This window comes from Panthera leo, chromosome B1 (assembly GCF_018350215.1).
Source record: "Panthera leo isolate Ple1 chromosome B1, P.leo_Ple1_pat1.1, whole genome shotgun sequence".
Taxonomy (NCBI): Eukaryota; Metazoa; Chordata; class Mammalia; order Carnivora; family Felidae; genus Panthera; species Panthera leo.
The window spans coordinates 173258028-173279806 of record NC_056682.1 but is presented as its reverse complement, the minus strand read 5'-3'; the positions used below and the strand labels follow the sequence as shown (position 1 = coordinate 173279806).

General features: G+C 43.1%; 1 protein-coding gene and 1 long non-coding RNA gene across 5 annotated transcripts in view; one reads left to right on the top strand and one right to left on the bottom strand.

Annotated features, from left to right (window-relative positions):
* Nucleotides 1-21779, top strand: part of TBC1D1 (TBC1 domain family member 1) — a 215468-nt gene that overhangs the window by 41752 nt on the left and 151937 nt on the right. The gene's annotated exons all lie outside the window — the stretch shown is intronic.
* Nucleotides 1-21779, bottom strand: part of LOC122218325 — a 62152-nt gene that overhangs the window by 40009 nt on the left and 364 nt on the right. The gene's annotated exons all lie outside the window — the stretch shown is intronic.

Below are 21779 nucleotides of genomic sequence, written 5' to 3'. Positions count from 1 at the left end.
TTCGTGAGATTGAACCCTGCATCGGGCTCTCTGATGACAGGGTAGAGGCTGCTTGGGATTCTCTCTCTCCCTCTCTCTCTCCCCCTCCCTCCTGCGCGCGCTCTCTCTCTCTCTCTCAATTAATCAATAAACTTAAAATAAAATAAGATGAAATAATATAAAATAAAACTTCCATCTCTGGAGTCTTAGTTTTTCTGTTACCACTCATGTCCCTGTCATGTGCACAGATAATGTGATGGTTTTGAGTTGATCCGGGCTGCAGAAAAAGTGTGCTGATTTACGGTGGAAATCAAAGCAAATCCACTCACTTGACTGAGTTTGTGAAGTCTTCACCATGTGTTGACTGATGTGCAAGGTCTCTGACAGCTGTAGAGACTCATTACCCACACACATCTCCATTTCTCTCTCACCCCGGCGCACAGACACATGTTGCATTCAGGTCAGGTGATCTGATTCCTTTTCTGGCAAGTTTGGGATGAAAAGCATGAGTGCTGAATTTTGGAATAATATTTTAAAAGATACATGGGAACACAGTGTGGTATGAAAAGCATGCTGTTAATTAATGAACTAGAATCAGGTAGGAATTCCTTCTAAGAGAGGGGTAGTGTCTTTAATCTGGGAGTGATCATGAATAATTCCTCTGAGCACCGTTTTAAGCTGATACATATTAATATCAGACTTTTAAAAAAAATATCGGAGTGCTATGTGCAATTAGGGCTTAATCAAGGAGGGGCACATGCATGTCACAACTGGCAACAGAACACTGTTCACGTAGTTTGAAATTCCCACATTACTGTAGCAGAACATATCCATTACATAATATGATATATAAAATCTACTAGACTCCACGGGTTTGTATAATACCCGTGGCCGCAGGCTCAGATGGCAGGCATGTCCCTTCCTTTCCACAGGAGGGAAAGACGTGAGTATACGTGGTACGTGATACCATGCAAGGCTTTTATCCCTCACGACCATTAAAGCAATAAATAATATTATCCCTTTAGAGGTGAGGAAACTTAGCTCATCACAAGCATATACAGTAAAGGGAGAGGAGAGTTGAGATTCCAACATTGCCTGTCTGACTCCAAATTCCAATTTTTCTTTTACCCTATACTGCTCTTTTGTAAAAGTTCAGAACAGATTGTCTGTTTTTCTTTTCCTTCGTCATTACTTTTAAAAAGGTCACTTCTGACATTTGATTTACATTTCCGACAAGCTACGTATCCGTTCTCTTCCTTTCTCTTTTCCTTCCTTTTTTCTTGCATTTATAAAAATGCAACAGATGATGGTTTTCCACGATGTCCTGTGGATGGTACGTTTTATTGAAAATGCCAGACCAAAAAATTTAAGTAGTCGCTGGTGGAATCCTGCACTGGAGATATGATTTCAGCTATAGTTCTGTGGTTTTAAAAATGCTATTTTTGCTGATCTGTACTCAGAACCACAGAAACAGATGGCCACATTTGCTGGATTTGCTGCTGGTTTTGTGCCCCTTTTCTCATATGGTGACCAAGTTTGCTTTTAAAAACATATGCTAATAATGACATTTTTCAGATTGAAGTTGTCTAGTAAAGAAGTATGCTTAAGAAACAGCCTATTAGATCATGGGTGCCTGGCTGGCTCAGTCAGCAGAGCATGTGATGCTTGATCTTGGGGTCATGAGTTCAAGCCCCACGTTGAGCACAGAGTTACTAAAAAAAAGTCTGTAAGATCAACATAGTAGATTTGTCTCCTAGAAAACCCATTCTCTGACCTGTCCACCTTCCAACCCCAAACAATAAATGCCAAACTCCTCAGCTTGACTGTCAAGGGCCTTGACCATGAGGATTTTCATACTTTTCTAATTCCAAGATTTTGTATCCTATTCTCCAACAAAATGGAACTGTCTATTCTTCTTTTTAAAAAAAGATTTAAATTTTTAAAAATATTTACTTATTTTTGAGAGAGAGAGAAAGAGCATGAGTGGGGGAGGGGCAGAGGGAAAGAGAGGGAGACACATAATCTGAAGCAGGCTCCAGGCTCTGAGCTGTCTGCGCAGAGCCCGACGTGGGGCTCGAACCCATGAGCCATGAGATCATGGCCTGAGCCAGAGTTGGTTGCTTAACTGACTGAGCCACCCAGGCATCCCTTAAAAAAAGAATTTAGTTTTAGGTCATCTCTACACTCAATGTGGGGCTCGAACCTACAACCCCAAGATCAAGGGTCGCGTCCTCCCCCGGCTGAGCCAGCCAGGTGCCTTATTCTCTTGAAATAGCCAAGCTTTCCTCTTTTTTGCTCATTGCTGTTTCTTTTATCTGGAGAAGTTCTTCTCTTAATCTACGAGAAGCATTCCATCTCTCTCAGCTCAAATGCCATCTCCTCCAGAAAGCTTTCCTGGATTCGATTTGCTTTCACATCTCTACACCCCACTAGTCTTTGTTTATCCCTTCTTTAGGACACTTAAACTACATTTTTTACTTTATTTCTGCACAGATTCAGAGTACCATTTAGCCCATTTAAGGGATGAATGTGCCAAAACACTTGGGAAGATGGCAATTAGCAATAGTTTCTGCTAATGGCATAATGGGGCAAGGTTGCAGACAGGTGCCTACAGATTTTTTTTTTTTTTTTTTTTTTTTTTTTTTTTAAGAAGAAGAAAAGCAATTCATTGAATGCCTGCAGATTGGTGTGCGTGGCCTGTTTGTGAGTCTTCCCACTCTCTGTGCCTTCCACCTGGCATTTTACATATTTACATTGACTGCCTGACCCCTAATGGTAACTGAATTCACAAGCTCCCTGTAGCAGTTAAATTAATCATGTGATACACCAGATCCAAATCATGGCTCTGTCACTCATTTGAACGGCCTTTTGTATTTGAGGTGGTCCTTTTGCAAATAAACAGATTTTTCTTTTCTTCTCTTTTCTTTTCTCTTTTTCCTTTTCTTTCTTTCATACAAACTTAAATGCAGACATACCCATGGCTATCGGTTAAAGTTCCTGGAATGATTTGGAGAACAAGCGTATTTATCTTTGCACTGAAAGGACTCTCGGTAAAACTGCCTTCAACTTAGAAACAGAAGTGACCCTTTACTGCTGTGCATCAGTAGTAAAGGACTAGGACTAGGTTGGAGTGGGGTTGGCAAATGTGTGCAGTTGTTACAACACTCCAGTACCCTGTGCCCGTGGCAAACATCATTAGTACTCATACTGCCCAGGACATGACTACTGAGTCTAGCAGATCCTTACGACTCTACTCACCACTGTGTGGTGTATTTCTACTACCAACAGAACAATGCTGGTAAAAGAAGTATATTTGGCATCTTGCAGCTGCTTTAGTCACAAGGGGAGGACTTGAATTTACTGAAGGTTGGTAGGAAGTGAGATCATGTATGCAAAAGTACGTTATAAATTAGGAAAGGCTATGGAGGCAGCTGCTGTTTTCTTTATTGGTTGCTCTGCACTTGAGCTATGTGGTTTTCGATCATTTCAAAATGCCTGAAAAATCAACAGTCAAGGCATGTAAGTTCATGATCACAACAATGATCTCTACCATAATGAACATTCTATTTGAATATAAGGTGGATCGTGTTCCTTCTTATTTCCCTTCCGCTATCCCCTGGTTCTACACTCCTTCCGTGCGAAGGCTCCCACGGTTTGAAATATGTGAACAAGATTTGCTCCTTTTTAGGATATATGAATGAGATTTGCTCCTGCAGAGAAACAGGAGACAGGAAATAGCAAAGGATAAAAGAGAAGAGGCCAGGGTCAGGTCAAGAGTTTCCCACGCCTTCTCCCCAGTCTAGCACAAACCAGATGAAAGCCTTCAGGAGATCCTAGATGTGAAAGGCGGTAATCAAGAGAAGATTGAGAGTTAAGTGGAATGCCGAAAAAAGAGGAAACACATTTGCAGCTTGGACTAACATTGATCTTAAAATGTCTGAATGGTTAAATAGTGTTTATGAACTCTCATTTTGCTTCTAACGTCTTATTGCTTAAGGCAACGTATGCCCATGCCTTCGATTCTGTACAAAGCTTTTTTGGACTCACAGACATCTGATGTCCATCTAGATGACCTGTGAGGCTTTAGGAGTTCCTCTGTGGTTGATGAATTCCAGGATATAGTGATTTTTCTAGATCAAGAGTTGGTATTTATCATGCATGTTAGTAGTTTGCTGTGGCTACTGACAGTGGGTGGTAGTTATGTCTCTGAATGTCTTATTCCATAAAAAGCCAACTGGATGTGGCTATTTAAGAACCATCTGAGGCAGCCAGAGACCAGGGGTTCCAGATTCCTTCCCCGTCAAAGGATGCTCAGAAGTAACCTCCAGAAAAGATAAAGTCTCAGTGTCAGGCTGCCATTCAGTTCCTTTTTAGAAGAGTCATGATCATGTGACCTTCTCTCCCCCTCACACTTCCCACTGGAGAGTGTTTATTAAGTTTAAAAACTCAAGACAAATCATGAAATGTTTGAGAAGTAATTGTAGGCAGTTCCTTACTCACGTTTTTTAAAACCTAGAGGTCATTCCTGATTCTTTTGTCTCACTTATACCATACTTTCTATCCTTTTGCAAGCCCTGTTGGTTCTTTTTCCAAAACATATCTTTAATCCGTCAGCTCCTATGTAATTTTCACTGCAAGCCCGAGCCTAATTCAAGCCACCACAATAGCCTCCTAACTGGAGAACTGGTCTCTTGTTCCTCCCATCCTCCCCAAGTATTCCATTCTCCATATGGTGGTCAGAGTGACCAGAATAAAGGATTGAGCCATGTGATTCCTTTCCTTAAACCCACCAATATTCCCGATTACATTCAGGATCAAGTTCAGCTCCTTAACACAGCCTTCAGGGCTTTGGCTGGTTTGTCCCTTGCTTATGTCTCTAGCTTTATCTTGAGCCACTTTCTACTCACTCTCTCTGTTGTATTCACAGAGATATTTTTTCCCTTCCATTCTCAGAGCCTTTGCACATGCTTTTCTCCTGACTTGTGACATGGCTACCTCATTCAGGTCTCAGTTTTAGCATTAATTGAGGTCTTTATTGACTGCACATTCTAAAGTAAGTCTCTTGCCCACAAGACTTTCTCTCTCACATTACCTTGTTCCTTCCTTCATAGCACTCAGCACTTTGTAATTATGCATTTCACTGGTTTCCTTACTTGCTTAATGTCTGTCTGCTCCACCAGACTGTGAGCCCCATGAGGGACAGGGACCATGACTGTTGTTCACCATGATGTCCCAGTACTTACTCTTCCCCTGGAGCTGACTGTACGGTGGGTTCTCCACATAAGTACTCTTTGTCTTGGCTCATTGGACACACAGGCCAATGAAGAGTTTCTGTAACATGTGGGCATAAGCCCCAACCCATCCATTGCCTTCTTCAATGAAGGAACTGGATCTCTTCTCATATTGTGTGAATGCTAGGGCCCTGTTCTCCTGTAAGGTTCATATCTCTGTGTTTTGAACTTAGGCCAAGCATCACTAGTGTATCTTATGACAAGACTGAAAGTATTGCTGGGGTCAGAATCTTTGTGTCTTAACCCTGCATTCCTCTACTCATAAACCTTAGGCAGGCTGTTTAACTTCTCAGATTTTACCTCTTGAAGCTGTATTTAGAGACCTCAAACGTGTCTAAATTTTGTTTTAATGTCTAATGTTTACATTTATGTGAAATTCTTAGCTTAATGCCTGGTACATAGTATAGAAGCTCAGTAGATATTTGTTGAGTGAATAAACATGAATAATTTAGTCTCTCAGACTTCCGCTTCATTACTTGTAAATAAAGAGGTTTGGCTAGATGATAGCTTTCTAGTCTGTTAGCCTATGGATTTAGTTATGAGGGTGTGGGTCGTTATAATTTGTTGTTATGTGACTATAGATTTTTTTTCAGGATTGTTATAAACAATGATAAAAAGTCAAATTCTATACTGAAATAAATCAAACGAATTAAACCACAAATTGGACAAAAAAATATTTTAAAAAGCTCCCTAATCCAACAGTAAGCTGGTCTTTGATTTAGTGTGCCTGTGGTCAGAACGGGGTTCGCAGCTTCTCTGAAGGTCTTTCAACGTTTCCAGGGCAGTGATTAATCATTTAGTGTAGGTATCTCCTACACGAAATGAACATGAACTCTTCATTTCAGATATCTCTTTGCATATCCCCAAGGGCAGAAGATATGAAACCATTAAGAAAACGCAAACCAGGGGCGCCTGGGTGGCTCAGTTGGTGAAGTGTCTGCCTTCAGCTCAAGTCATGATCTCATGGGTCCAAGCCCCTCATAAGGCTCTGTGCTAACAGCGCAGAGCCTGCTTGGGATTCTCTCTCCTCTCCCTCTCTCTGCCCCTACCCTGCTTGTGCTCTCTCTCTCTCAAAATAAGTAAATAAACTTAAAAAAATTAAAAAGAAAAAAGAAAATACAAACCAGGGGCGTCAGCCTGGCTCAGTAGGTAGCATGTGCCAGCTACTCCGGGTTGTTAGTTCAAGCCCCCCGTTGAAAAGATAGGCAACAGTCTAGCAACCAGTCAAGGGCAGATTAAAGTAAGAAAATAACATCACACTCATTAGAATGTTGAAATTTAAGAGCTTGATAACATCAGGATTGGCAAGGATGTGAAGCAACAGGAACCCATGCAGGCGGGTGTAAGTCTAAATTGGCACAGTGATTCTGCAGAGGAGTATGGCCATGTGCAGCAGAGTTGAAGATGTGGACACCTGTAGCCCGGCAATTCCACTTTTAGGCATGTGTGATGGACATGTGCACAAGGAGACAAGGAAGAGGTGTTGTTCTTGTGGTTAAAAAAAAAAAAAAAAACCGGAAAGGGGTGCCTGGGTGGCTCAGTCAGGTAAGCCTCTGACTTCGGCTCAGGTCATGATCTCACGGCTCAAACAGCTCGTGAGTTCGAGCCCCGCATCTGGCTCTGTGCTGACGGCTGAGAGCCTGGAGCCTGCTTCAGATTCTGTGTCTCCCTCTCCCTCTGCTCCTCCCCCGCTCACACACTGTTTCTCTCAATCTCTCTTTCTCTCTCTCTCAAATATAAATAAACATTAAAAAAATTAAAAAAAATTTTTTTCAATGTTTATTTAGTGTTTGAGAGAGACAGAGCACGAGTGGCGGAGGGGTAGAGAGTGAGCGAGAAACAGAATTGGAGGCAGGCCCCAGGCTCCGAGCTGTCAGCACAGAGCCCGACGCAGGGCTGGAACTCATAGACGGCGAGATCCTGACCTGAGCCAAAGTCAGACGCTCAACCGACTAAGCCACCCAGGTGTCCCCCCAAAATGTTTTTTTTAAAAAGGAAAAATTCTATATCCATGAAAACTGGAGTAGGTGTGCCTGGTGGCTCAGTCTTTTAAGCATCTGACTCTTGATCTCAACTCAAGTCTTGATCTCAGGGTCGTGAGTTCAAGCCCCATGTTGGGCTCCATTCTGGGCGTGAAGCCTACTTTAAAGAAAAAATGGAACAGATATGGGATAGTCATACAATTTATTACAACTGAATTTCAATCAGCAGTTAAAATACACCATGTTGAATATAAAAAAGAAACTGCCAAAAATATAGTATACACTGTGATACCATATAGGAACAAATTGAAAAGCACAAAATGCGAGTTAATATAGTTTGTGGATTACTATTCATGGGGATAACATATCAAAACAGAGAGGGAAGATAGACCTAGCACTAGATGGTGGGTACTCCTGGGCCTGTAGGGAGATCTCTGTAAGTAACATCTTATTTCCTTAAAAAAAATACATTTATGTACCTATGCGCAAATATTTAAAACTGTTAAAACTGGGTAGAAGGTACATGAGTATCTGTCATATTATTCTATCTGATTTTTTGGAAAAAATTTTTTTTTTCTTTTTAAAAAAACATTTTTTTAAATGTTTATTTCTTTTTGAGAGGGAGACAGAGTGCAAGGGGGGGAGGGGCAGAGAGTGAGGGAGACAAAGAATCTGAAGCAGGCTCCAGGCTCTGAGTTGTCAGCACAGAACCTGACATGGGGCTGGAACTCATGAACCATGGGATCATGACCTGAGCCGAAGTCAGATGCTTAACCGACTGAGCCACCCAGGTGCCTCTGGAAATATTTTATAATTAAAAAAACAAACAAACAAACAAAACTTAGAAAACAAGAATGTTGGATGTAATAAAAAGTCCAGCATCAGATTCTGCTCTTTTGTAGATTAGGGATAATTTCACTCCTTTTTCCTTTTGTGGCTAACTTCTGCTTGACTTGGTGTGCATCTTTAAGCCTCAGGCCCTTTGGGTGGGTTTACAGGCCGCAGCGTTGGGTTCCAGGCCCTCTCTGCGTGCTTTCATAGCACCCTCTTTTCCTTCTTGCGACACTCCTCACCCGGCTGTGCAGTTTCCTGTTTACTTGCTGCGCGGGCCCACTAGAGCCTAGCACGCGCCTCTGGGGGCAGGTGGCTTATGTGCTGTAGCATCTCCAGGGACTGGTGTGCACTGTTGTACAACAGATACTTACTAAGAGACGAAGAATTCATGGATGCTTCCATGGTTTAAGTTCCCTGCTGTGCACACAGGGGGCCACAGTTGGATGCCTGAAATCACCAACTACATATACTGTGTATCAGCTATGAATTGAAACTATATAGCAACATCTGGGTGCACCGTTCTTGGCTTGGCCCGCCCTTAAGCCCTGGTACCACAACATCGCAGTTGGAGAGGAGGAACAGAGTGATGGGCTGCTTCCTGTGAGGAAACCTTGTCTTAGACCCACTGACTCCTCTAACTGAAAGAGTCAGGCTGTCATTAAACTTTGGCAGAAGACATACCCCATTCAGCCAATTTTCTGGCACTGTGAGGTCAGGGTCTTTCATTCCGTTAGCCAGGCCACCTCTTCCTAGGGAGGATCACTGCTGCCACCTGCCCCACACCCAGGAGCCCCAGCCCCTGCTTTGTCCCTGGTCAGGTTCCGGTTGGGTTGGGCTTGCCAGTCCCCAGGGTGGCCTCAGCGGGGAGTCTGCTGGAGGCCTCATTTCCTTCTTACTAGCCCCCAGCCAGCTGTAGCCTCGGGGAAGCGCCCTGCTTCCTCAGACCCAGAGAGGACTTGCTTCCTTTTCTTTTTCTTCCTCTCTTTCTTTTGATTATTCATTAGAATCTGCTCCTGTTTCAAGCCCACCCCCATGTAGCCTAGCTGCCATTGCCTCATCCCCCAGCCCCACGAAAGCAGCAGAATTCCCCCCCCCCCACCCCGGACAAAGCCAGCTGTTGGTTGGAAGGTGGTGGGTGTCTTCAGAACGTTTCTTTTTTTTTTTTTTTTTTTTTTTTTTTTTAAAGGACTTTATTTTATTTATTTATTTATTTTTTAACGTTTATTTATTTTTGAGACAGAGAGAGACAGAGCATGAATGGGGGAGGGTCAGAGAGAGAGGGAGACACAGAATCCGAAACAGGCTCCAGGCTCTGAGCTGTCAGCCCAGAGCCCGACGCGGGGCTCGAACTCACAGACCGCGAGATCGTGACCTGAGCTGAAGTCGGATGCTTAACCGACTGAGCCACCCAGGCGCCCCTCTTCAGAACGTTTCTTGACGAGAATAGATCCCTGAAGTCTTAGAGCACGAAGCCCAGTGTTAATAGCACTGAGGACCATTTGCTTTCCTGCACCGTGAGAGACCATCAGCTCTACCCAGGCTCGACCTTGGGTGAGGTATTTTACCTTTCTGACCCTCAGCTTCTTTGTCTGCCAAATAGAATAAATAGTATCTTTGCCGCAGAGTTTTGAGATGATAATTAGGGGCTACGTGTGATAAAGTGGTTAAGTTGACAGAGTGTTTGGGCCTGAAGCCTGGTTCTGCCCCTGCAGTTTCCCCATCCAAAATCTGGCCTTCCTGGTCCGTCTGCACATTGGAAATGCTCAGAACAACGGCTGGCCTGTAATGAGTGCTTTCCAAAGGTTTGCTGTTTTAAGCACTGTCTGGTAGATAGTAAGCGCTCAATACACATCATGTTCTATTACTATTATTTTTACTTGTCTTAGTTCCTTAGGGTTACTGTAAAAAAAAAAAACACCAGTCCGAGTGGCTTGTGAACAACAGAAATTTATGTCTCACAGTTCTGGAGGCTGAGAAATTCAAGATCAAGGTGCTGGCAGATCCAGTGTCTGGTGAGGACCACTTCCCGGTTCATAGATGGCCATCTTCTCCTGTCTCCTCACATGGTGGGAGAGGCAAGGGGCCCTGTGGGATCTCTTTTACATGGACACCAATCCTATTCCCCATGGCTCCACCCTCACGACCTAATTACTTCTAAAGACCCCACCTCCAACTACCATTACGTGGAGGACTCAGTGTTAACATCTGAATTTGGGGAGGCTGTGAACCTGAAGCCTACAGCATTTTGTCCCTGCCCCCCCCAATTCATGTGTTTCTCACATGCAAAACACATTTATTCCATTCCCAAACCCCCCAAAGTCTTCACTTGCTCCAGCATCAACTCAAAAATCTAAAGTCCAGCATTTCATCTAAAGGTCATCTAAATCAGATGTGGGTGAGACTGGAGATATGATTCATGCTGACATACACGGAGACAAATTCCTCTCTAAGCTGTGAATGTGTGAAACCAAACAAATTATGTGCTTCCAAAACACAGTGATGAAACAGGCATAGAATAAATGTTCCCATTCAAAAAAAAAAACCAAAAAACAAAAACCCAACTACAAGGCAAAACTCCATCAGATCTTAAGGCTTAAGAAAAATCCTCTTGGCCTTGATTCTCTGCCTTCCAGACCTACTGGGACAGGAGTCCCACCTTCTGGACACACTGGGATGGAGGTCCTGACCCTGCAGTTTTGCAGGGCAGTGGTTGGGCCCACAAGACTTTGGGGTTGTTGTAAGGATTGATGAGATAATATATGAAAATACTTGGCATGCAACAGATGTTCAGTAGATGTTGTTTCCCTCCTTCCTGACCCTTGATCGTGAAGAAGGGGTACTGCAGACAGGAGGCAGGGGACCCACCCTACCACTGAGCTGTAGGCACTCATTCTTGCAAGCTTCTCCCCTGAGGTAAGGAACCAACTCTAGGTTTCCTGAAAAGTTCCAAGGGCTGCTTTGGTATCCTTGCAACATCAGGACCTTGAGATTGGTAAGCAGGTTTGTTTAATTCTGCCTTGACCCTGAGCTAAGGCTTCCAGGCATGAACCCATCACGGGCATTTAATTTAGCACTTATTTCATAGCGTTCCCAAGGGAAGCTTGGAAGGGACCTTGGAGATCTTGAGTGTAACCTCTGAAATGTACATGGTGGAAATGGGCCCAGAGATGCGACATGAGCTGCCTGAGACCACACAGCCAGTCTTGAGTAGGTAGAAGCTGGCAGTGCACATTGGACGCCCATCCCGGCGTCCCTCCTCGGCGGTCTCTGGAGATGTGTTGCCTCCACAGAGAGAAAGACTCCAAAGGACTGTGTTCAGATCAATCAGATCACTTCAGATGAATTCTGAGCCTCCTCTGACTTATCAGGCTGATTTATCTTCACTTTACCCTGAGCATGGCCTCTGTCAAGTCTGGAAAATCCCAGGTGAAGAGGGCAGTGTCTCAGACCTCCCTACGTTAGAAGCATTGGAGAAATCAAAGGAGACTCGAACATCAAGGGAAAAGGGAAGCCATTCCCTTCTTGTACCTTCTCGTCCCTAACACCTCCTGTCAAAGCCAGCAGAAATTGTTTCCAATTATGTACCTGCTTTAGCTGTATATAGAGACTGGGAGGCAGATGGGTTATTTTATAACCTACGTATTACTTTGCTAAGCTGTGAACCCAGAGGGACCCTTTATCTTCAAGTTCCGAGAGGGGCATTTACCCAGGAATGTGGCTCTTGGGTCTCAACTTCTGGGAAATGTGCTTGCTCTGTGCACCTAAAAATTGTACTGAGCATAACCAGCACTCTCCTCTGGGTGAAATGCAAGCGTACATGGCTCGGTGGACGTTTTGGAGGTATCTATCTCAAGCTATAGCGAGGAAACAGATGTGAATTGCTTTGCGTGACTATAGAGGTATGTGGCTCTGTACCAGGCACAAGTTACCAACATGGGAGAGACATTGTTCTGCTTTTTAGGTGCTTGCTGTGCAGTTCCAAAACTATTGTGATCCAAAAATACCAACATATACAAATTTAGGCTTTGAAAAGAGTGAGAGCATTTACAAGAAGAGTATCCATTGTGTTTCAAACCTGATGCTTTTGTTTAAGACCTCATTTTTCTAGAATAGTTTTAGATTCACAGCAAAGAGTGAGCACAGAGTATAGAGATTTCCCCTACACCCAGCCTCCACACATAAATAGCCTCTGCCATTATCGGCATCCGCCAGCAGGGTAATACATTTATTACAACTGGTGAATCTGTATGGACACAACATGATCACCCAAAGTCCATAGTTTACATCAGGACTCACTCTTGGTGTTGTATATTCTGTGGGTTTGGAAAAATGTAGAATGACATGTATCCATCATTATAACAGCATAACAAGTAATTTTCACTGCCCTAAAAATCCTCTGTGCTCTACCTATTCATCTCCCTCTTCCCATTCCCAACCGCTTGACAACCACTGATCTTTCACTGGTTCCATAGTTCTACGTTTTCCAGAATGTCATATAGTTGGAATTATATCTATGTAGCCTTTTCAGATTGGCCTCTTTCCTTTAGTAATGTGCATTTACAGTTCCTCCATGTATTTCCATGGTCTGGCAGTTCATTTCTTTCTAGCACTAAATAATATTCTATTATCTGGATGGACCACAGTTTATCCATTCACTTACAGAAGGACATCTTGGTTGCTTCTGGGCTTTGGTAACTAAATAAAGCTGCTACAAACATCTGTGTGCAGGTTTTTGTATGGACATAAGTTTTCAACTACTTTGGCTAAATACCAAGAAGCACGATTGCTGGATTCAAAGTTGATGACTTTAAAGAACTAGATGATAGTGGGTAAATAGAAATTGTTTTAGAAGTGGGAAATCACGCTAATTAGAGGTAAACTAAGCCACTTTTTTTTTTTTTTTTTTTTTTTAGGAAATTGTAATCTATGAAATAAGGGAGAAAGGGGAGTTTTGGTCCAATTTTTATTCACTAATGGATTTGGGAATTAATATTTTTCAGTCTCATTTTTTAGGAGAAACATAACTTTCAGTTTAGAAAAAGTTATTTTTTGGTGAAATTAATGCTGTGCAAGGTGGTGTTTTTAATGTTTTTATTATAAATTATAATAAAAATATCTGAGCTTAAAGCTGAGCATCCGTGTTTAGTTATAACACAGGGTGAGGATGTCAAAAATCTTATGACTAAATTTTCAGTGTTTTCTTTTATGAGCTAATTGCTGCTGGGTTTTTCCATGATTTTGAAACGTGTGTGTACAGTACTTTGGAAAAAAGATTATTTGCTTAAACTTTATAGACTAAGCTAAAGGTAGAAAAACATTGTTTCTATTTTTGGAATGTCTTACCAACTAGAAAATGAACAAAATGACCATACATATTAAGCAAAAATACTGAGGTGGGAACAGATATTAAAATAGCAAATATAGGAGCGCCTGGATGGCTCAGTCTGTTGATGTTAGACTTTGGCTCAGGTCATGATCTCATGGTTCATGGGTTCGAGCCCCACGTCGGGCTCTGTGCTGACAGCTCAGAGCCTGGAGCCTGCTCCAGATTCTTTGTCTCCCTCGCTCTCTGTCCCTCCCCCGCTCACACACGGTCTCTCTCTCTCTCTCTCAAATATAAACATTTAAAAAAATAGCAAATATATTAATTTAGCTGGTTAGAAATGTCATAAGCCTTTTCATGAATTGTTACTTTTAATGAAGAGATAAATCTGCTATAAACTGAATTTGTTTTAAAAAGACTGCTGAGGGTAGAGAGAAACTGGTGTGAACTTTACTCTTGAGGGGGTCTGTCACAGACTGGTCCTCTCTAGAGTTAACAATTGAATGGCTCACTTTTTTACACTGCAAAGTCTTACGATTTCTAATTGGGCTGCAGCCAGATTTTAATTTTGCAAGGCTTTTTGATAAATGTACTGAAGGTGACTGGAGCCATTAAAAATGTTATTAAATCTGTTTGCTGTTATTCTGGCTAACAAGAAACTATAACCTGGTAACGGAAATCAAAACAAAATTAGAGACCTAAATTTAAACGTTGATATGGATGCATTAAAGTAGAATGTTCTTTAGCTAATAACCTGAATTTATTATCTACCTTCAAATAAGTCTTCACCAAATTTATCTTTCCTCTTCCCTCCCTCACCAATTTGTTGAGCATTGTTTGTTCTGAAGCTGGTCTTCGGGTGCTTGGGCTTGCCACCCAAAGACTCCATTTTGAATTTAGCATGATTTAAAATGTGACTGCATGTATGTGCTTGAGAGAAAGTGAGAGATGTAGACAGAAGGGGTGGGATGGGTGGGAAGAGGAATGGAATAGTAGTAGTGGGAATGAGCAGGGTTTATTGCTGAAGTAGGAATTTCTGAGGTGCCTGAAAGTGTGTGCATGCCTTCCAAGTCTATGGCCAGCGAGAATTGTACGAATTTACCAGAGAAACTTGGAATCATTCACAGTGTGCCTTAGAGTTAAGGTAACAAATGGAGCACAGTCATGCTGCTAGACTTAGCAACTCATAAAAAGGGAGAAGCAAATATTGAGAATTGGGGAGGCCCACTCATTCTGGAATTAGTTTTGGCTAACAATCTCCACTTTGATCTCAACTGTTTGTCCTGTCTATAAACTCAGTCATGAACTTGAGACCTCCAGCCCATCATTTGTTTTATTTTTGCATTTGTACCATATACTATGTTAGGGTTCTCCAGAGAGACAGAACCAATAGGATATAGGTATATGTAAGAGGAGATTTATTACAGGAATTGGGTCATATGGTTACGGAGGCCAACAAGTTCCACCATCTGCTGTCGGCAAAGCTGGAGAACCAGGAAGGCTGGTGGAGTGGGTGTGAGTTTGGGGGCTGATAGTGTAAGTCCTGGTCTGAAGGAGAAGACGCAAGAACCAGAGCACTGATGCCCATAGGCAAGAGAAGATGAATGTCTCAGCTCAAGTAGAGAGCACCAATTCGCCCTTCCTCAGCTTTTTGTCCTATTCCTGCCCTCCACAATTGGATGATACCAACCCGATGTGCTGTGCGTGAGAGCTCTCTTCTTTAGTCAGTCTACCTATTCAAATGCTAATCTCTTCCAGAGATGCCTTCACAGATATATCCTGAAATAATCTTTACCAGCCAACTGAGCATCCCTTAGCCCTTTTAAGTGGACACATAAAATTAATCACATCATTAACCAACAGCAATCCCTGCTGGCACTACTCTTCCTACTACTGCTACTACTACTATAGCTAATGTTTCTTGAGCACCTACTATATGCAAGGATTCAGGCGGAAATGCTTCATTTGCATCTCATTTAATCCTAAAACTAGCCCTCTTCGCCTGGCTGGCTCAGTCAGTACAGCATGAGACTCTTGATCCAGGGGTAGTAAGTTCAAGCCCCACGTTGGGTGTAGAGATTACTTTAAAAAAAAAGATCCTAAAACTAGCCCTCTACAGCGTGGGCTCCATTAATATAAAGCTTCATGGAATTAACTTACCTGAAGTCATTTAACCATTGTCACATAGGATTTAAAAAATTGCAACAGAATTCACATACCATGAAATTTAAGTTTTTTAGTATATTTAGTATAGTGAATATACTAAAAATTCCAAAATATTTTCATCATCCCAAAGAGAAACCCTATACTCATTAGCAATCACTCCCCATTTTTCCCTCCTTCCAATTCCTGGAAACCATGAATCTACTTTCTGCCTCTATGGATTTGCCTATTCTGGATATATATTATCCATGGAATCATACAATATGTTCTCTTTTGTGTCTGGCTTCTTTCACTGAGCGTAATGTTTTCAAGGTCCATTTACACCTAGCATGTATCAGCACGCTACTTTTTACGACAAAATGATACCCGTTGTGTGGGATACTACATTTTGTTTCTCCATTCATCAGTTGATGGACTCTTGGGTTGTTTCTATTTTATAGAGCTGTTATGAATACTAGTACTGTGAACATTCATGAGCAAGTTTTTTCATGGCATATGTTTTCAGTTCATGCAGAGGGATTTTGTTGCATGATTTTTTTGGACTTGATAGTACCCTCAGCAAATATTTTTTTTGGAAACAAAGTTTTATGCCAGACAGGGATAACTGCACACCTCCAAACTAAAATTTACTAAAAATTCTTTTTACAATGTGAGCTCTGTTTTCTGCCTTATCTTAGTAAGGCTTGATTTCCAGAGATAAGCACCAATTTTTTATGCTTTTGTCCAGCTGATCCTTCTTCCTAGAAAGCCCACTCCCTCATCACCATCTGTGAAAGTTGTAAAGTCTTGGGGCACCTGGCTGGCTCAGTCAGTAGAACATGTGGCTCTTGATTCTGGGTCATGACTTCGAACCCCTCATTGAGTGTAGAGATTACTTAAAAAAAAGAAAAAAAAATGTCCTGTCACCTTCCAGCCAGGAAGCTCGTGCTTCCTTTGCAGCCTTAAGTTACCTTTCGTTTTTTTTCTGGGAACTCCGTGGAGCTTTACCTGGGCCTCTCCCATGGTGTTCCCTTTCCAATCTTACCAGCCACCCTGTATCTCCCTTGAGGTCAAGATTCAGGCCTTGTCACATTTCTATTCCTTGCCAAGACTTGTGTTGCTTTACACAATAGGTGATGAATATGCTAGAACTGAATCACTCCCTGATTAGCTGCCGTGATATTGTGATTTATAATAAGAAACATACATTTGATGTCGGTCCCCTTTCCTGGCACAGAGCTCCTAAAACCTTTGGAATTTCCTGTGAAGAGAGCAATGAAGGTGTCCTTTTGTTATGTTAATCAAGAGACTTTTGGAAGCCCCTTGGTCACCTAAGAAAGGAGACTGGTTGCCAGGGAATCAACCACAGGATTAGAGAGTAGGGACATTCAGTCCTACCCCCTGACCTCTGGGGGGGGGGGGGGGGAGAGGGGCTGAAGTTTGAGTTTCATCACTAGTGGCCAATGATTTAATTGATCATGCTTCGGTAATGAGGCCTGCATTAAAAATCCAAATGACAGGGTTCGGAGAGCTTCTGAGTTTGGTGAACACTTAGAGATGGCAGGACACTGGCACTTTCCGAGAGTGTGCAAGTGCACTTTCTTCACACTTTGCCCTAGGCCTCTCTGACGTCTGGCTGTTCCTGAGTTACATCCTTTTATAATAAACCAGTTATCTAGTAAGTAAAATGTTCTGAGTTCTGTGAGCTGCGCTAACATAGGACTTGAACTCGAGGAGGGGGATGGGAGAACCTGTGGCCGGCTGGTCAGAAGCCCAGGTGACAACTTGGCCTTGTGATTGCCTTCTGGGAAGTGTGTGTGGGGGCTGCAGTCTTGTGGGACTGAGCCCTTAACTTCAGGTTGATGGTGTCAGAATCGAGTTGAATTGTAGGGTACCCAGCTGGTGTCAGAGAATTGCTTGATGGTGTGTGTGGGCGGGGGGGAAACCCATATTGTCATTGGTATCAGGATCATAGTTGCCGAGTGGTTCTGATTCACTTGAAACCAAGTTGAGTTTCCTCCTATTACGGCTGCCCTATTTTTAGCCAGGTCTTATGGGGGAGGAAGGGTCGTCAGAGTGAGGTCAGGCTTTTGTAGGCTCCCCCCTTTCTGCCTCCACCTCTGAGCTGGTGGAGCACAGCCGAGGAGGTTCATCTCCTCTGGAATTCTCAGAGGAGACTCTGCGGTCCTTGCCTCTTGCTTCTCCTCAAAGGAAGTACATGGCAGAAGAGTGGGAGCAGTGTTGGGGTTATTTCGGAGGGTTCCGGTCAGACTTAAAAGGGAAGCAACTCTACCAGTTTCTGGGTCTCCCCCCCACCATCTCTTTTCAAGTCCTCCTGTAATGTCTCAGGAAAACTGAGATTAAATCATCCTTTTAAAGTTACTTAGAGGGGCACCTGGGTGACTCAGGTGGTTGAACGTCTGACCTCTGCTCAGGTCACGATCTCGCAGTTTTTGAGTTTGAGCCCCCATGTTGGGCTCCTAGCTCGCTGCTGTCAGCGTGGAGCCTGCTTCAGATCCTCTGTCTACCCCACCCCCCCCCCCCCACCGCCCCAGCGCTTCCCCGCTTGTGTTCACTCTGTCTCCTTCAAAAATAAATATTAAAAAAAAAAGTTACTTAGCAGTCTTGAAAAAAAAAATAGGGGTGCTGGATGGCTCAGGCAGTTAAGTGTTCAACTTGTCATCTTGGCTCAGGTCATGATCTGGGGGTTTGTGGGATCAAGCCCTAAGTGGGGCTCTGTGCTAAAAGCACAGAACCTGCTTGGGATTCTCTCTCTGCCCTTCCCCTGCCTGCACTGTCTCTCAAAATATATACAATAAACATTAAAGAAAAAAAAAGCAGTCTTGAATTTTCTATAAATCATTTGTTTAGATCTCAGAAGTCCTATTTGGATATATATTTTTTAAAATTGTTATTTATTCAATTCATTCATGCAAGTAATCTCTACATCCGACGTGGGACACACATGTTCTTCCAAGCTTTCAGCAAAATTAAAGGTCAACACCAGTATTGACCTCTGGCTGAATTCATTTGGGTGACCCATTTTTGCTGGGCTGGGTGGAGTTGTTAATAATTGGGTGTCCCTTCTCCAAGATGCCACAGCTCATTCAGTCCTAATTGTCTCACACCTGGCTTTCTTCACACATTTATGTGACCTGCCTGCCCTTTGACATCTCTGAGGATCTGACCCTACCCCCAATTTATCTGCCCTTCTTCCCCCCCACCCCGGGCACCACAGGTAACTGTGATAGATAGGGCTGGGAATCATCAGCACCTTTGAGTAATGATTCGTCTGTCATAGGGGTTCTCAATTCTGACGGAGAGACAATCACCAGGGAGCTGTTAAAAATAACCAATGCCTGGGAGCACCCTGGGGGTTTAGTCGGTTAAGCTTCTGAGCTCAGGTCATGATCTCATGGTTTGTGAGTTCGAGCCCAGCATTGCCCTCTCTGCTGTCAGCACAGATCCGGCTTTGGGTCCTCTGTCCTCCTCTCTCTGCCCCTCCCCTGCTCTTTCTCTCAAAAATAAACATTAAAAACAACAACAACAAAAAACCAGTGCCTGGGATATCTATAGTCCTTCCCTGTGGGAATATACAGTTTCTTGGGGGGAAGGATACTTTTTTTTCAGATGGTGGTGTTTTAATGAAAATTGTTTTATTTGAATGTGGAACCAGTAGCTTGTCTGATGTTAATGGTTTCCCTTTTGTGAAATTCCAAATTATAATAGAATTTTTTCTTGCAGTGTGACTGGCAAGCTCCATGCTGGCAGTGAATTAAAATAAGACCTTTCTCCTCTATTTCTTAAACTATATGCAGAGCTCTGCATTTTACGGTCTATCAAGTCTATTCAATGGAAAGGCCCTTATGTTCCCATATTCCCATGAAATGAGTGATTTTGCCCAGTCCAGGATCAGGCAGAGATCTGGGGCAGAGGGAGACCTCTGTGTGTCTAAAGGATATATAAGCTTTAGGCAAGTCCAAACCAGGTTCTGAGAAGCCTCCACCCAGAAGTGCATATTTGGAGAACTGGATCCAGGTTGAAACAATGAGGACTTGATGTCCCTTTTTTCACCTGCCAGCACACTTTCCCGTTGTAAGTGTTACATCCAGGATTTGGTCTGACTTTTTCTTTTTTTGCAAGAAGTGTATGATTTTATCTCCTAAATTTAACCTAATTTCTTTTAGATCTCCTGCCCAATTTGCAGAAAATTTATCTTGGTCAGAAGTAACTCAGGTTTCTTTCATCAATTTCAGGTTCCTTTCGTCCTTTCAACCCTAGAGTTGCTTCTAAATTCTGGGGTATTTTTATAGAGCTCAGTCTGGAGATGGGAGTGATAGAGTATGGTGATGACTGTCATGGGCCCAGCTTGTCCCACCTGGTCCTCAGCTGCCCATCCAGTCCCATCAAACTGTGTTGCTGCCTAGGAATCTTCCAGGTCTCTCTCTACCTGACCTAGTGCATACCATTCCCAGGACACCAGACAATTTTAGCTGTTCTCTCTAGGGGCTGTTGGCCAGAAACCCATTTTAAGCCTCACGTCAATGACTCTCACATACTAGTGCATCCCAAACTTGAACGTGCACACTAGACATATGGAATCAAGGTAAAATCAAAGTTCTGACTCCGTAGGTCTGGATTAGGGGAGGGCCTGAGATTCTGCATGTCTAACAACTTGCCAGATGGTGTCTAGGCTGCTGGTTCTTTGAGTAGCAAGGCTGTGGAGGACAGAAGGGCTCTTGGTGTAATGGACTTGTCAGACTCAATCTCTTCTATTTGGAGGAAGTGATTTGATAACAGGGAAGGATTTGGTTAAATGGCTGCCAATGCACGCCCTTTTTCTAGCTTTTCATTTTCTTCTTTTTTTAGTAATCTCTACACCCAATGTGGGGCTTTAACTCATGACCCTGAGATTAAGAGCAGCATGCTCTTCCAGCTGAGCCAGCCAGGTGCCCTAGCTCCTAATTTCTTAGGGAATAATAATCACTGTTTAAAAGAATGAAGGAACAGCAGTTCCTTAAGATGCTCTTAGGACCTTTTTTACCCAGGTAGGCTCTGTTAGAATGCTGTCACTCTTGGCTTTCCCCATGCACTCTATCTGGAAGGAGAAACAAGAGGATGACATGTCCCTCACCCCCATGATCCTCTCTTCTTGGCAGTCATACCCGTGTGTAATACCCGTTGTCTTGTGTGTGGACTAATTTCCTTGCATTTAATGAAGAAAATACAGCGGAAGTTGTGGGCTGTCACTTCCGAGATCAGTTTCTAAAACAACTGATTTCCTTCTTGGACACATGCTGTTTCTCAGATCATTTGTACTTGGGGGGATGCGAACTGACATTTTATGAGCAGCCCTATGGGGAGGACCACATGATGCAGCAAGAAACCCAAGCCCTTGGGGCACCTGGGTGGCTCAGTCGGTTGAGTGTCTGACTTTGGCTCAGGTCATAAGCCGGTTCACCAGTTCAAGCCCCATGTCAGGCTCTGTGCTGACAGCTCAGAGCCTGGAGCCTGCTTCAGATGCTGTGTCTCCCTCTCTCCCTGCCCCACCTCTGCTCACACTGTCTCTCTCTCTCAAAATAAATAAACATTAAAAAAAAAAAAAAGAAAGAAAGAAAGAAAAGAAACCAAAGGCCTGAGTCCAACAGCCTGTATGGAACAAACTATGGGAGTGAGCTTGAAAGTGGATCCTTCAGTCCCACTCCAGTTTTGGGATGGCCTCGGCCCCAGCTAACGGCTTGAACTCAACAAGAGTGACCTGAGCCAGAGCACCCAGCTAAGATGCTCTGGATTTCTGACCCCCCAGAAACCGGTGTTTTAAGCTTCTCAGTTTGGGGATAATTTGTTACACAGCAATGGGTAATATACCCACCTGACTCAGATTCCAGACGTTTGGAGACGGTCCAAACCGTTTGAATAAAATGTTCTATTGGCCTATCATGAAAATAATGCACAATATGACAAAAGGAAAGAGAAGCACAGTTCTCGGTCTGGGGTTGCTATTTGGCCTGATTCACACAGTGAGTGGCTCAACATGACTTACATTTACACGCTGGCTACTAGACCTTTGCACTTTTTCTTTTTTTCTTCCAATGTGGAACTCTGGGGTGTCTTGAGTTAGAAACTCAGCTTTAACCTTTGTAGCTATAAACTGACTACACTGTCTTATCGTCTTGCCTTGGGAGAGAAGAAAACCGGTGAAGTCACCATTTCTCACGTGGCTGAAAC